Here is a 15242-nt window from a genome sequence, read left to right on the forward strand (position 1 = left end):
AAAAAAAAAAAAAAAAGTATTGTTGAATTCAGTCTGCTAATACTTTGTTAAGGATTTTCCCATGTATATTCATCAGAGATACTGGCATTTAGTTTTCTTCTTCTTCTTCTTCTTCTTTTTCTTTTTCTTTTTTTTTTTTTTTTTATTTGTCTTTGTATAGATGTGGTATTAGGGTAATATTGATCTCACAGAATGAGTATAGAAGTATTTCTACCTCCTCTATGTTTCAGAACAGTTTGAGTAGATTAGTATTAGTTCTTCTTTAAACGTTTGGTAGAATTCAACAGTGAGGTCATTAGGCTTTTCTTTACTGGGAGATACTTTATCATGGCTTTGATCTCCTTACTTGTTATTGATCCATTCAGGTGTTGGGTTTTTTCATGGTTCAATCTTGGTAGGTTGTATGCATCTAGGAATTTGTCCATTGCATCTACACTTTCTAATTTATTGGCATAAAGTTATTCAGAGTAGCCATTAACAACCCTTTAAATTTCACTCATATCAGTTGTAATGTCTCCTTTTCCATTTCTGTTTATTTATTTGGTCTTCTCTCTATTTTTTTTTTCTAGGCTGGGCATGATATCTCATGCCTGTAATCCCAGCACTTTGGGAAGCCGAGGCGGTGGATCACCTAATGTCAGGAGTTTGAGACCAGCCTGACCAACATGGAGAAACCCCGTCTCTACTAAAAATACAAAAAATTAGCCGGGTGTGGTGGCGTGTGCCTGTAATCTCAGATACTTGGGAGGCTGAGGCAGGAGAATCACTTGAACCCGAGAGGTGGAAGTTGCAGTGAGCTGAGATTGCATCATTGCACTCCAGCCTGGGCAACAAGAACAAAACTCTGTCCCCCCCATCCCCCCAAAAATGAAAAAAAGTTCTATAAACATCTGTTATATCTATTTGTTCTATAGTGCAGATTAAGTCAGGTGTTTCTTTGTTGATTTTCTGTCTGGAAAATCAATCCACTGCTGAAATTGTGGTGTTGAAGTCTCCCACTATTACGGTGTTAAGGCCTATCTCTCTTTCTAGCTCTAATAGTATTTGCTTTATATATCTCAGTGCTCCAGTGTTGGGTACATGTTCATTTAAAATGGCTGTATCTTCTTGCTGAACTGACCACTTTATCATTATATAATGACCTTTTTTGTCTCTCCATAGTTTTTGTTTTAAAATCCATTGTGTCTGATATAAGTATAGCTACTTTTGCTCTTTTTTGGTTAACATTGGCATGGTATATCTCTTTCCATCCCTTTATTTTTACTCTATATGTATATGTGGAGGTGAAGTGTGTTTCTTGTAGGCAACAGATCACTGGGTATTTTTTAAAATCTATTCAGCCACCTAAGTCTTTTGATTGGACAGTTTTGTTTATTTACATTCAATGTTAATATTGATCAGTTGGAACTTACTCTTGCCATTTTGTTATTTGTTTTCTGATTGCTTTGCCGTCTTCTCCTCCCTTCCTTCCTTCTTGTCTTCCTTTTGGTAAAGGTAATTTTCTCTGATAGTATGCTTTAATTTGTTGCTTTTTGTGTATGTGTATCCATTGTGTATTTTTCAATTTGAGGTTACTGTTAAGACTCGAAGATGCTATTTTATAACCCATTATTTTAAACTAATGACAACTTGACACTGATTGCATAAACAAACATGAATAAAGGAAACTAATAAAAACTCTACACTTTATCTCCTTACATTTTAACTTTTTGTTGTTTCTATTTATGTCTTATTGTACTATTATCTATGCTTTGAAAAGTTGTTGTAGTTATTATTTTTGATTGGTTCCTCCTTTAGTCTTCCTACTAAAGTCAAGAGAAGTTTACACAACTACAGTGTTATACTAATTGCATTTTTCTCTGTGCTTACCATTATCACCTTTTGTACCTTCAGGTGAATTCTCTTGCTCATTAATATCTCTTTCTTTCAGACTAAAGATCTCCCTTTAGCATTTCTTGTAGGACAGGTCTGGTGTTAATGAAATTACTCAGCTTTTCTTTGTCTGGCAAGGTCTTTTATTCCTCACACTTAAAGGATATTTTCACCAGATATACTGTTCTAGGTTAAAAGTTTTTTTTTCCTTCTGCTCTTTAAATATAACATGCCACTCTCTCCTGGCCTATAAATTTTCCACTGAAAAGTCTGCTGACAGATGTATTGGAGCTTCTTTGTATGTTATTTGTTTCTTTTCTTTTGTTGCTTTTAGAATCCTTTCTTTATCCTTGACCTTTGGGAGTGCGATTATTAAATGCCTTGAGGTGGTCTTGTTTAGATTAAATCTGCTTGGTATTCTATAACCTTCTTGTACTTGAATGTTGATGTCTTTCTTTGGGTTTGGGAAGTTCTCTGATATTATTCCTTTGGATAAACTTTCTTCTCCTATCTCTTTTTCTATCTCTTCTTGAAATCCAGTAGCTCTTGGATTTTCCCTTTTGAGGCTGTTCTCTAATGTTGTAGACATGCTTCATTTTTTTCCATACTTTTTTCTGTCTCCTCTGACTGTGTATTTTCAGATAGCCTATCTTCAAGCTGACTAATTATTTCTTCTGCATCATCTATTCTGCTATTAGAAGACTGTGACGCATTCTTTAGTATGTCACTTGCATTATTTAACTCCAGAATTTCTGCTCACTTCTTTTTAATTATTTCAATCTCCTTGTTAAATTTATTTGATAGGATTCTAAATTTCTTCTCTGTTTTATCTTGAATTTCTTTGCATTTCCTCAAAACAGCTATTTAGAAATCTCTGTCTGAAATGTCATACATCTTTGTTTCTCCAGGTTTGGTCCCTGATGCCTCATTTAGTTCATTTGGTGACGTCATGTTTTTCTGGATGGAGTTGATGCTCATAGACGTGTTTTGGTGTCTGTACATTGAAGAGTTGGGTATTTATTGTAGTCTTCAGAGTTGTGGCTTTTTTCGTGACTGTTGTTTTTGGGAAGGCTTTCCAGGTATTCAAAGGGACTTAGGTCTCAAGTCCAATAATGCTGTGGTTTTTGCAGACTTGTAGAGGTACTGCCTTGGTGGTCTTATATAAAAGTGAGAGGCATTCTCTGCATTACCAGGCAGAGACTCTTGTTTCCTTATTTCCTCCCAAACATACTAAGTCAGTCAGTCTCTCTCTCTCTCTCTCCCTCTCTCTCTTTTTCTCTCTCTCATTCCCTCTTTCTGCTGAACCACCTGAAACTGGAGGTGTGGGGATGCAAGAACTCCTGTGGCCACCAACACTGGAACTGTGCTGAGTCAGACCTGAAGTCAGCAGAGCACTGAGCCTTGACCAAGGCCCTTCCCTTCAAGGTGGCAAGTTCCCCCAGGTCCCATGCATGTCCAGAGATGCTATCTGGAAGCCAGGGATTATAGTCTAAAACATTAGCAATTTACTTGACACGCTATTCTATGGCAGCTAAGCTGGCACTCAAACTGTAATACAAAGTTATTCCCACTCTTCCCTCCCCTTACCACAGGCAGAGGAACTTCTCCTTGTGGCCACCACTGACACCAGTCCATGAGAGCTTCTGCCAGGCCACTGTTGATGTTTGCTTAAAGCCCAAGGGCTCTTTCATCAGCTTATGGTGAATGCTGTCAGGCTTGATACTTAATCTTCAGCGCAGTGGGCCCAGGGCAAGTTCAGAAATACTATCCAAATGCTTAGACCTGGACTTGGGGACCCCAAGAGCCTGCTTGTTGCTCTGTCCCACTCTGGCCCAGCTGGTACATAAGGTGCAAAACAAAGTCCTTTTTACTTTTCCCTCTGCATTTCTCAAACAGAAGGAGTCTTTCACTGTAGTCACCACAAATAGGAATGTGCTGGGTCCCCTCTAAAGCCAGCACATCTCAGAGCCCAGTGCCCATTGAATACTTCCTGGTTATTGCTAGTGGTTATTCAGGGCCCAAGGGCTCTTTAGTCAGCAGGTGATGAATCCTGCCCAGACTTGGTCTTTCCCTTCAAGGCAGCAGATTTCCCTTTGGCCCAGGGTGTGTCTGGAAATATTGTCTGAGAGCTGGGGCCTGGACTGGGGGCCCCTGAACTCTGCCCAGTTTCCTATCCTACTGTGGCTGAGCTGGTATCCAAGATGCAAGATAAAGGCCTCTTTACTCTTCACTCTCCCCTCCCAAAGCAGAAAGTAGGAGTCACTTTCTTTGCTATGAGCTGCACTGCCTGGAGTTGGGGAAGAGATGGTGTAAGCCCTCCCTTAGCCATCTCCTAGGTCACATGCCACCCTAGTTTACTGGCTCTAAGCCCAATCTGGCACTAAAGAGTTGCCTAGAAATTGCAATCTCTGTGTCCTAGACGGACTTTCAAGTTTACCTATTAACACAGAACACTTCAGCCTGTGGTGGTGAAGCTTGCCAAGAAACTCAAATTCTGACCACTCAGATGGACAAGGCCCCTCTGGCTAGGGCTGGTCTAAATGCTCTACTCACAAGCAGGGACTGGCTGAGCTCAACATACCTTTATTCTCTGCTATGGCAGGGCAGCACTGAGTTCAATGTAAGTCCCCCAGTTGCTGTGCTCTCTCTCCCCAAAGGCGCGGTTTCTCTCTCTGTGCTGCACAGCCCCTGCCAGGGGAGAGGGGAGGAGTAGCATCTGCGATTTGAGACTGTCTCTCCTGCCCTTCTCAGTGTGTCTTTCTATAATACGAAGTTAAAATCAGGTACTCTAGTTGCTCACCTTATTTTTGGTTCTTGTGATGGTGCTTTTCTGTGTGCAGATCCTTATTCAAATTTGGGGCTCTGGTAGGTGGCACAAAAAGTATAGGCTTCTGTTTTGCCATCTTACACCCCACCCGCACAATCCTCTTAAATGCAGTTTCCACCTGATACCTGATACATTATAACGTTATCTTGCCCTAATGTGCTCTGTGTTTATTTCTAGTTTACGATAGCTAGAAATAGTTTTTAAGCTAGAGGTCAATCTCTGAGGCAATGAGTTGTTCCAAATACCTGACTACTGTGCCTTCTCTGAGCATTTTTGAAATGAAGCCTATTCTGGCAGTGTGGAAAGAGCATGGAGGAAATGCAGTGAAGAGAGAGAAGGGGACCGTGAATTATGTAAAGAACATACCTCTAGAAGTTATGAGAGAAAAAAGGGAAAATGCTAGCATAAAAATGAACACCTGAAATTCAAATTATTTATATTTTTGTGGTTTCTGTCTTTTATAAAAATTGTATTTTTATTATGAAAAAACTACATAACTTATACAAAGAAGAGTGTATCATTGCATGAAAATAGTACTTACAAAATTCAAAGTAGCTCTCGAAGGGAAAACAGCAGAGGCTAAGTTAATTTTTTCACCCTTGCTTAAAATCAGACCTAAGGCATCCATATACAGATCCTTTAGCAAACACCTCTTTAGTCTTGCATATATTTGTAGGAATGCTTTCAACAAGAAGTACATCTCTATACCTGTTTACAGCTGAACATAGGTTTGTGTTGAGTAAACATAGAGATCTGTTCAATCAAATAGGCACATCCAAACTCTTATTTGTATTCATCCAAATACATAGGGATATAAACATTGACACCCACACTCAGAGGCAGTATCTATATAAGCTGAAACTAGTTCTTCAGTTTTAGAAAAAAAAAGAGAGAGTGAGCTGTTTTTCTCACAACAATATTTTAGACCTTTGTAAGTAGAATGTTTTTTTCTTTGTACTTGTAAAATCTGGCTGTATAAGAGATCCCAAGTTACCACTAGAATATCTTAGGATTTTAAAGTTAAAAATAAACATTATACAGAATGAAGTTAGTTTTGCACTTCCCTCCTAATGCTATATGCAATGATTTTATAAGTGCTTTAGGATAGCCTAGAGTAATAAGTTTCTGGCCTCATTGCAGGAGCATTTTGGGCTGGCCTCAGGAAACCTGCAGTAGAGACTGCCTAGTGCCCATGGAAGGTGCTGAGGAGAAAAGATCCTCTTTGGAACAAACACCGTAATCTTCAGTCCTATAGAGTTGCTTAGGGATATAAATAAGCAAGTTTCAGACATGCCAATGAAAAGACCCAGAAGATATACCTGATGAAAGTAAAAGTTATTTTAACCGAGATGTTCCACATGAAAATTTGCATTATTAGTTTGGAAACTACACTCTGTAGCAGTGCTCCTGAAAGTTTAGTGAGCATCACAGTCATTGGGAGGGCTTGTTAAAACACAGATTGCTGGACCCACTCCCAGAGCTTCTGATAGAGATAGAGAGCAAAAAAAGGACTTATCAGAATCTTCCAGGGAGAGGAAGTGAGATCTGAGTGGGAATATGTAATTTTGCAACGTTCTTTAGGGAATTGTACTTCATTCCTCTATTAGCCTCAACCCCACTTCTCCAGCCTGATAACTAGTGGGATGGGCAATTCATGCAGTTTCTATCATAGAAGTGGATATTGCTAGCCTTAAAAAAAACCCTGGGAAGTACAAATACGTGTTATAGATTAAGAGTTATCATGAAGTGGGGGAAAAATATGAACAGAAGTCCCTAAGACCTGCCTCATCTTTGCAAAATCATCATAGGCTTTGGAAATAAATATTTCTTTTTTATGCTAACATGAACTTAAAGGTATTGGTTAAATGACAATGAAGTCATAAAATAAAAGGAAAAAAACATATTTCCAGAAAATATGTGCTAAACATTTATTCTCTGGTAATGTTGATTAGAAGATATTTTGTAGTCCTAGCCAATTAAATCAGCTTCCATTACTACAAAAATTGAAAGAGTTATTCTGAGTGTTTAAGCAGAGAGAAGGCAGAGAGAATGAACAAGAAGTCCAAAGACAGCAAACGCTTTCCTTTTAAGGCAAGAGAGAAATATTCAGAAAACAAACAAACAAACAAAACTTGTATTTCAGCTTCTGAAACCCAATGAAAATGGTTTTAACTCTCCAAGCTGTAGCTATGGAGCAGCTAGCCCTCAAGTCATGGGGTTAATGATGTGACTGATTGCTTCTATGCACGGAATCATTACGGCTGATATGGACAAGTTGCTTAACCTCTTTTGGTCCCACTTTCCTCATCTGTAAAATTAGGAAGTTGGAAGAGATGATTTCTGAATTCCCTTCTAGCCCTAACATTTTATGACTTAGTGCCTGACTGGCAATGTTGCCTCTTAAGTGCTACTGTGCACAGCCATGCATAACTTAAAATACTCCTACTCAAGGTACCAGCTTGTCTTCACAATTGAAAATAAAAAGAGTTGGCTTTAGGCAAAATAGTGAAGTTGTTCAAGTTTTATTTAATCTTCCTTATGTCTTATTTAAACCTGACTTTTGTGCCCTTTCATGCAACTAACATTACCTTGCTTTTCTTTACTATCCTCTCTTCATAGTGCCTTTGCTCCCATTACTGAGAGGATTTGCTATTATTTACAATTTGGTGTGATTAGATCTTTTTTGCAAGTGTATGAGCTCTGTCTAGCAATAAGTTTTTTTTTTTTTTTTACCAAGACTAATTTTTTAAATGAACAAACTATGTGTCTTTGTCCGTTTGTGTGGATATAAAGGAATATCTGAGGCTGGATTATTTATTTATTTATTTATTTATTTATTTATTTATTTATTTATTTATTCTTTCTTTCAGATGGAGTTCTACTCTGTCTACCAGGCTGGAGTGCCATGACACGATCTCAACTTCCTGCAACCTTGGCTTCCTGGGTTCAAGCGATTCTCCTGCTTCAGCCTTCTGAATAATTGGGATTACAGGTGCACGCCACCATGCCCAGCTAATTCTTCCATTTTTAGTAGAGACAAGGTTTTGCCATGTTGGCTAGGTTGGTCTTGAACTCCTGGCCTCAAGTGATCCACACGCCTTGGTCTCCCAAAGTGATGGGATTACAGGCATGAGCCACCATGCTCAGCCTGGATAATTTAAAAAGTAACGAGATTTGTGGGACTCATGGTTCTGCAGTTGTACAAGAAGCATGGCACCAGCACCTGCCTCTGATAAGGGCCTAACTAAGCTTCCAACCATAGTGGAAGGTGAAGGGGAGTGGGTGAGTGCAGAGATCATGTGGTGAGAGAGATAGCAAGAGAAAAAGAAGAGGCTCTTTTAAACAACCAGTTCTCACAGGAACTAAGAGTAAGACTCACTTACTCCTTCTAGAATCATACCATCCCATTCATGAAGGATCCATCCCCACAACCCAAACACATCCCACCAGGCCCACCTCCAACACTGGAGATCAAATTTCAACATACAACTTGGTGGGATCAAACAAAACATATCCAAATTATGGCACTATGCTTTTGCTTTCAAAGGAATGTTGGACATTGGTATGCAGGAAATGTTTAATAGGTAATTGATAACCTCTCTAAGGTGTGGATGTCTGTAGGCTGATTTAAGAAAATGATTAAAGTCAGGTAATGACACCAAAACTCAGTGCAGTCAACAATTCCAGATCCAAGGAAAGAGCCTGGAAAATGAGGTAAAAACAAAAACAAAAACAAAAAACAAACAAACAAAAAAACAAGCAAAATATCTGGCAAAAAAAATTTTGAGAACTCATATAAGAGGACAGGAGAAAATCTTCGTAGACCTAAATGAAAGGAAACTGTTCCTCAAGTACAATCTCACACAATCCAGAAGAACACCAAAGCATGCTGTCATAAAGAGCTAAAAAAAATGTCCAAGTTTGGTTAGTTTGATGCAAAAAAAAAAAAAAAAGTTAAAATAAAAAAAAGTAACTGCGTTGTCAATGGGTTCTGTAGGCATAATACCAGGAGAATTCCTGACAGAATCTTTCCCGTTGTCCCTGACATCGTACCATACCTTCCCCTAAGACTGACTCCTTGGAAAAACCTGGTAGGTTGGTCTAGAATCTATGAAGTCTGTCTGTGTTTCTCCCAACTTCTTTCTTATCTCCCTCCCTTTTCTAGAAAGACACTCTGTGAAGGAACTTGAGCTAGTTGGGAGATATAAAAGAGCATGTGTGCAAGAGTTATTGGATTTTGACCAGGACATATAATTTGCAGTCTTCTTTCCTGAGCACTAGTTTGCCTCTATACCTATGTCACTTTCCAGTGCTTTCCTCTGCCTCTTTCTCCTCTCCTTCATTTTGTTACTGGCCATGGGAAAGCCCGTGATCATGTTCTTATGCTTTTGACCTCTCATCCAAAGCTGAGTGATGTAGAGTTACTACAACCACAGTCTTAGCATGTAAGACGTCTGGCATATAATCTTCCAGGCAGGGAATAGCTGAAAAGTCTCAAAAAAAAAAAAAAAAAAATTGGCAAGAGGAAAAGATAGAGAAAAATAGGAGGAAAGAACAAAAGGAGTTTTAGTCCCAGGCTGAAGTGGACAACATTAGGTGAATCAAAATTTAAAATTAGAAAATAGCTTTTGAACTATTAGTTAGTGGATATATGTAAAGAAAAAGAAAACTGGTACAATTTAAAAATAACATAAGTAGTAACAAAGGAAACCGATTTTTATTATTAAAAAATGTCTTTACTAGGAAAGGCATATTAACTTCAAAAATTTACCTAAGTTGATTTATTTCCTGTGCTTATTAGTTACACAGAATACTATTACCTAGTAATTAATCTATCATATTAATGATAGATAGAAGTTTATTCTAAGTTTGATATGACTACAACATGGTATTTTGGTAAATATGCCATCATGTTTTGTCTTCAGAGTTCGTTTTTGTATGGAGTATAGTTATCTGTTCATAAGTCAAAGAGAAATTAGAGAGAAGAGCTAATTATGGAACTTTTATGTTTATAGATTCATTATTAAAGACAAATGAATATTGGCCCCTTTACAGTCTCCACTCAGAGGAAAAGATAAAACTACTGCTTTTATCCATTTCAAAACATTAGGAATAAGCTATTCTTACATGAACTGTGCTCCAACTCAGCAGCTCCAAGTTTTATTCTTAATTGTTCCCTTCACACAGACATGGTTTGAAAAAGACCCAACAAACCAACCCTTTTATTTTTATATCCACTGGCTGGAATAAGCCCAGGTTAAATATTTTTAAATAATCACAACCAATTTTGCTTTACTCTTCAATGCTTTTATGTTGAATACAGAATTCAAGAGTCCCTTGTATTTCGAGAGCCCCTTTTAAGACATTCAGATGAATTATTTGATTAGTCTTAACCCCAATTCACTCTTCATATGTAAGGCAAGTGTAGAAACCTAGACTGTTTTCCAAGTGTCCTTGGCTTTTCGTAGAATAGCTGCTGGTCCTAGATGTCCTGGGACAGAGCTGAAAGGGCGACATGGGACATTTACATATACCATAGCACATGGTATATGTAACATAACATAACATAACATAACATAACATAACATAACATAACATAACATAACATAATGCAGGACCCAATGAAAACAGAGTCCATTTCCCTGTACTTGAAATATTGAATCTTGGCAGGCTTTACAACTCACGACGGTCAAGAAAATGTGGCAGAAGTGGTGTTATGCCATTTCTGTGCCTAGGCCTTTAGAGACTCTGTGCACTTCTGCTTTCTCCTGGGACATCTGCCTCCACCATAGCACTATCTGCTATAGCAATATGTCATTTGTACAATTATCTACAGGATTTGTAATCCTCCTTCCTCAATTGATGGCAACCCTGGGATTGGGGTGGGTGGACCCTTGGTGGAAACAGTAAAGAACTTTAATTTTCCCTTTGTTGTTGGCTCATTTGTTCCTTTATAGTGATATCATATATGTGGCAAGTCCTAAGTGGGTTAATTTGTGAGACAGGACCATCTGCTTGGAAATTATATTTGACTCTGAAGGAAGACAGAGGAGACAAAGCAACACTATAAGAAAATAAAGGAGAGACTTACCACTATGGATTGACCCTTGGTTGAGGTCTAAAGTAATAAAGGTGAAGATGACCTTCATCAATGCCCAACTCAGCGAAAAGGAAAGTAATACTAAAAAAAAGGGCAGACATACTGTCCAACAACATTGTATGTGTTTGCCTAGTATATATCTAGAGATACATTAAAATGTGTTATTAGAGCTAGTTTTTGTTTGTTTGCAGTCTCATTTAATAACAATACTAAAGCTAGTTGGCAGAGCACCTAATGCTAGGATTTTCTAAAATGATGGCCAAATCCAATATAACAAAAATTACTGTATTATCCAAGTGTAAAGTACATAAAGGATGCTAGAAAAATAATTGGGTGGGAGTACTAGTGAATGGAGATTCTAAGGGAGTTTTTGGAGTGTTTTCAGTTTCCTTTTTCTTCCTGTCTACAAAGGAGTGGAGGGAGGTAAGTAATATGAGAGATTACTTACCTCCCTCCAAGCCAAGTAATGTGAGAGATTCAAGACAAAATATTGGAGAACACATAGACTTGTGCTTAATTCTTTCAAAAAAAAAAAAAAAAAAAAAAAAAACCCTTTAAAAGGTATCATCCAGCTGAAGCTGCCTATGAGAGCCAAATTAGGAAAAAGAGATAAATGAGGAAGACATTTATACAATAAACACAGGGAAGGATAGTATATGCACAAACTAGAGTAGATAAAATGTAACTAACCATGGGCCATCCAGGAAAGGTCATGTCAAAAAGGGGATGTGCAACCTCAACAGATAGAGTATGCTTGAAGTGTATTGCCAGAGGACTAGCTGATGGGGAGTACTAAAAAGAGAATGTTTCAGTGGAATTCCTCATCTAGAGGAGTCGCTCCATATCACAGAAGTACCGCATCTCAGAAAGGGCCCATATGTGGGTATTTGCTGTGCCAAAGCTGCTAACATTACATCATAAAGCCCCTAATCAGGTGAAATCATTTCCCTTTCCATGTCCAACTGTGGAAGATCCTGGAGGAAGAGTCCTGCCAGTAGGAAAGGGAGATTTTAAGAGATGAAAAGATAAAAGATAAACATACATTCATTTCCTGATGCAGGTTTCCAATGAAAAGAAGGAAAAGAAGTAGGAAAGGAAGATTTTAAGAGATTAAAGGATAAAGCTAGAACATCCATTCATCTCCTGATGCAAGTTTCCAAGCCTGGGATGGGAAAAAGGAAAAAAAAAAAAAAAACTTTCATTGGAATTAAAGCCTCAATTTGATTCAGAACAGATGGGACTGTTTGAAACATGAGAATTTGTTACCAATAAGCTTCCAGATAATCAGTGGAATCCAATAATTGTGGGAGTGGGTTTCTCAATGTAGGGGTGGTAATCTACAAATAACCAAAGGGAGAATGCTAGAATGATGTGTGCTAATGTGCTACAGTTGGAGACATCAGTAACAACTCACATTTACCTTAATATAGATGTAAGTGACTATAGATAAATTAGGTATAGATACATGTGTGTATATATATTCATATATACACATAGATTTCTCTTCTCTTTCTGTGGAGGAGGCCTAAAATGATTGACTCCCCTGTAGTGAAATGAACACCTAATTCCCAGATATTGATTTCTAATACCATTTTCCAAGGAAAGAAACTAAGGTTTCCTGGAGAAATGGCTGATGCTGGTACTGGAGCAGGAAATATGCAAGACGAGCCTGGTGCATCTCCCAATGCCAGAAAGTAAGGAAGTGCTTTAAAAAATATGGGGGCATACCTAATCAACACAGAAGAAAACTGAGAGAGCTCCCAATGGCCAAAAATGGAACAATTCTAACAGAAAAATAAATAAACCAGTATTGGATTATAACCCACACATAAAATAAATATCTATTAATCCATTATATATAATAAATAATTGAAGACATAAATAAATGGAAAAGGAAAACAGCAAATCTGTGCAGAAGAATCCCAAATACATTAGGTAGATACTCCACCATAAAGAATGAGAGCATAACTCCTCACTCCTTAAGTGTGGGCTACATATAATGGCTTCTTTCCCAAAGAGAACATTATGGAAATCCTGAGACAGAGAAAGAATAGTTGGCAAAATCTAAGAAAGCCTGAATAAACTATGGACTTTAGTTAATATAGTGATATAAGTTCATTAACTGTCACCAAGGTACCATACTAATGTAAAAAGTTAGTAATATAATAAACTGCATGTGAGATAAAAGGAGGATATAGAAACTCCCTGTACTCTCTGATCAGTTTTTCTGTAAATGTAGAACTGTTCTAAAAAAAAATTGTCCATTAAAAATAGTAGCAGATGGATAGGTAAGAAGAGCTCACCAGATGGGTGGTAAGTTTACCATGATTTTCCTCTATTACCGACTGAACTCAATTCAGCCTGAAATTCTTCAGTGGCATCAGAGCAGGCAGACAGAATTTCAGGAAAACCGTTCTAGTCCTGGCTCAAGAATAAGGACAAGGGTCTTTTTACATGCAGCTAAAATGGAGAAATTTTTCCATTTTTTCTTCTTTTTCCTGTGTTTTCTTATATGTAAGCTCCCAAACAATTCTATGCCAGAAGCCTAAAACTGAAAGGACTTTCCTGTTAAAGGAGCCATAGCCCCAAGTGGAAGGGGAATTCTTGTTACTTTTCTGTCTCTCTGTCCTCCTGCCTCTTAACCTCAAACACAAGTGTAGTCCAAGAAATTACACAGCACAGCAGAATATATAAAACTGTAGCTTACTGTAGTTTAAAGGGAGTACTGAGGTGATCACAGAGAAAAAGGAGAATGTGACCTCATAAAATCCCTTATAAAGTCTTGGGCTTATCTCAAAACTGAGCATAAATGAATAGGACCCTAAACAGCGTACATAGGCTTTGATAACTGAACTGTGGGATGGACCACCATTTGAGTCCTACATTGACCACTGGGTGATGCACACATGGCATAGATCCCAACAGCTCTTCAAAGGCTTTGAAAGCTGAACTGACGTTGGAATCATAACCCACAGAAGGTAGATCAGGACTTGCGGCCTGCACCCGGACAGGATGATTGCCTTCTTAAAAATATAATTAGTAATCTCTATAGATAAAACGTGAAACACAGAATCGTATAACAAAACATTCAAAATGGTTATGATACAATCCAAAAATTACTTGGCTTCTGAAGAACAAAGGAAATTTCAACTTGTGTAAGAAAAGAACCATTAAACATCAACATTGAGATGACACAGAGGAATCATCCTTTATCTAAGGGAGAGCCACATGGAAAGTTCAGAACTGAAAAATATTATAACCAAAAACAAACAAGCAAAGACTACTCTTACTGGATGGGCTTGATAGAAGACTGAGGAAGATAGAGAAGTCACTGAATTTGAAGATAGATCAGTAGAAGTTATCCAATATAAATAATGGAAAATAAAAAGATGAAAAAAAGTTAAATACAGGATAAAGGACATGTGGACAAATACCAAAATGTCTAATCTCCATGCCATCTGTGCCCAGAAAAAAATGTAGTGCAAAAAATATTTTGAAAAATATAAGGGTTGAAAACTTCCGGAATTTGGCAAAAGACATTTACCTACAGATTCAAGAAGCCCAGTGAATTGCAAAACAGATAAACCCAAAGGAATCCATATCAATGATCTCATAATTAGATTGCTTAAAACTAAAGAAAAATCTTAAAAGTAACCAGGGAAAAAATGATGCATACTTACAGTGCAATGATGAATCAAATGACTGTGGATGTCTTATCAAAAATTATGGGGCCAGAAAAATGTGTAACAAAATTTCCAAAATATTGGATGAAAATAAGTATAATGCAGACTTCTATATCCAGCAGAAATATCCTTCAGGAATGAAATTCCTGATTTTCAGATTAAGGAAAACCAAAAGGATTTGTTGATAGCAGATTTATTATAATAGAATTGTAAAGAAGTTTTTAAGATGTAAGAGAAATGATACCAAAAGAAAACTTGGAATATTGGAAACAGTGGAAGAACAACAGAAATAGTGAAATCAGAATATAATAGAATATTCTCTTATTTTGTCTTATAAAATATATTTGGAAAGTTGGAAGCAAAAATCATAACAATGTCTGATAAGGTTTTCAATGTGTGTGGGTGTGATGTATGAGACAACTACAACATGATGGAGGATGGGTAAGTGGATTTATATGGTGGTAAGGTTCTACTTCAAGTGGAGAAAACATCAATAAAGTTAATTGTGTAAATTAAAGTACCCAGAGAAATCTCTGAAAATTGTACAAAGGGAAATGGAAGTTAAAACTGCCATGAGATAGAGCCATCAAGCTTTGTGAAATTGCTGAAATAAAATATACTTGCAGTATCAAGTGCTATCAATGAAGAGGAGCAGCTAGAACTCTCACGTATTACGGCTGGGAATGAAAAATGAGTGAGCCATTCTGGAAACCAGTTTGGCAGCTTCTTTTCTTTTTCTTTTTCTTTTCCTTTTTTTTCG

Source organism: Mandrillus leucophaeus, unplaced genomic scaffold (assembly GCF_000951045.1).
Source record: "Mandrillus leucophaeus isolate KB7577 unplaced genomic scaffold, Mleu.le_1.0 Scaffold49, whole genome shotgun sequence".
NCBI lineage: Eukaryota > Metazoa > Chordata > Mammalia > Primates > Cercopithecidae > Mandrillus > Mandrillus leucophaeus.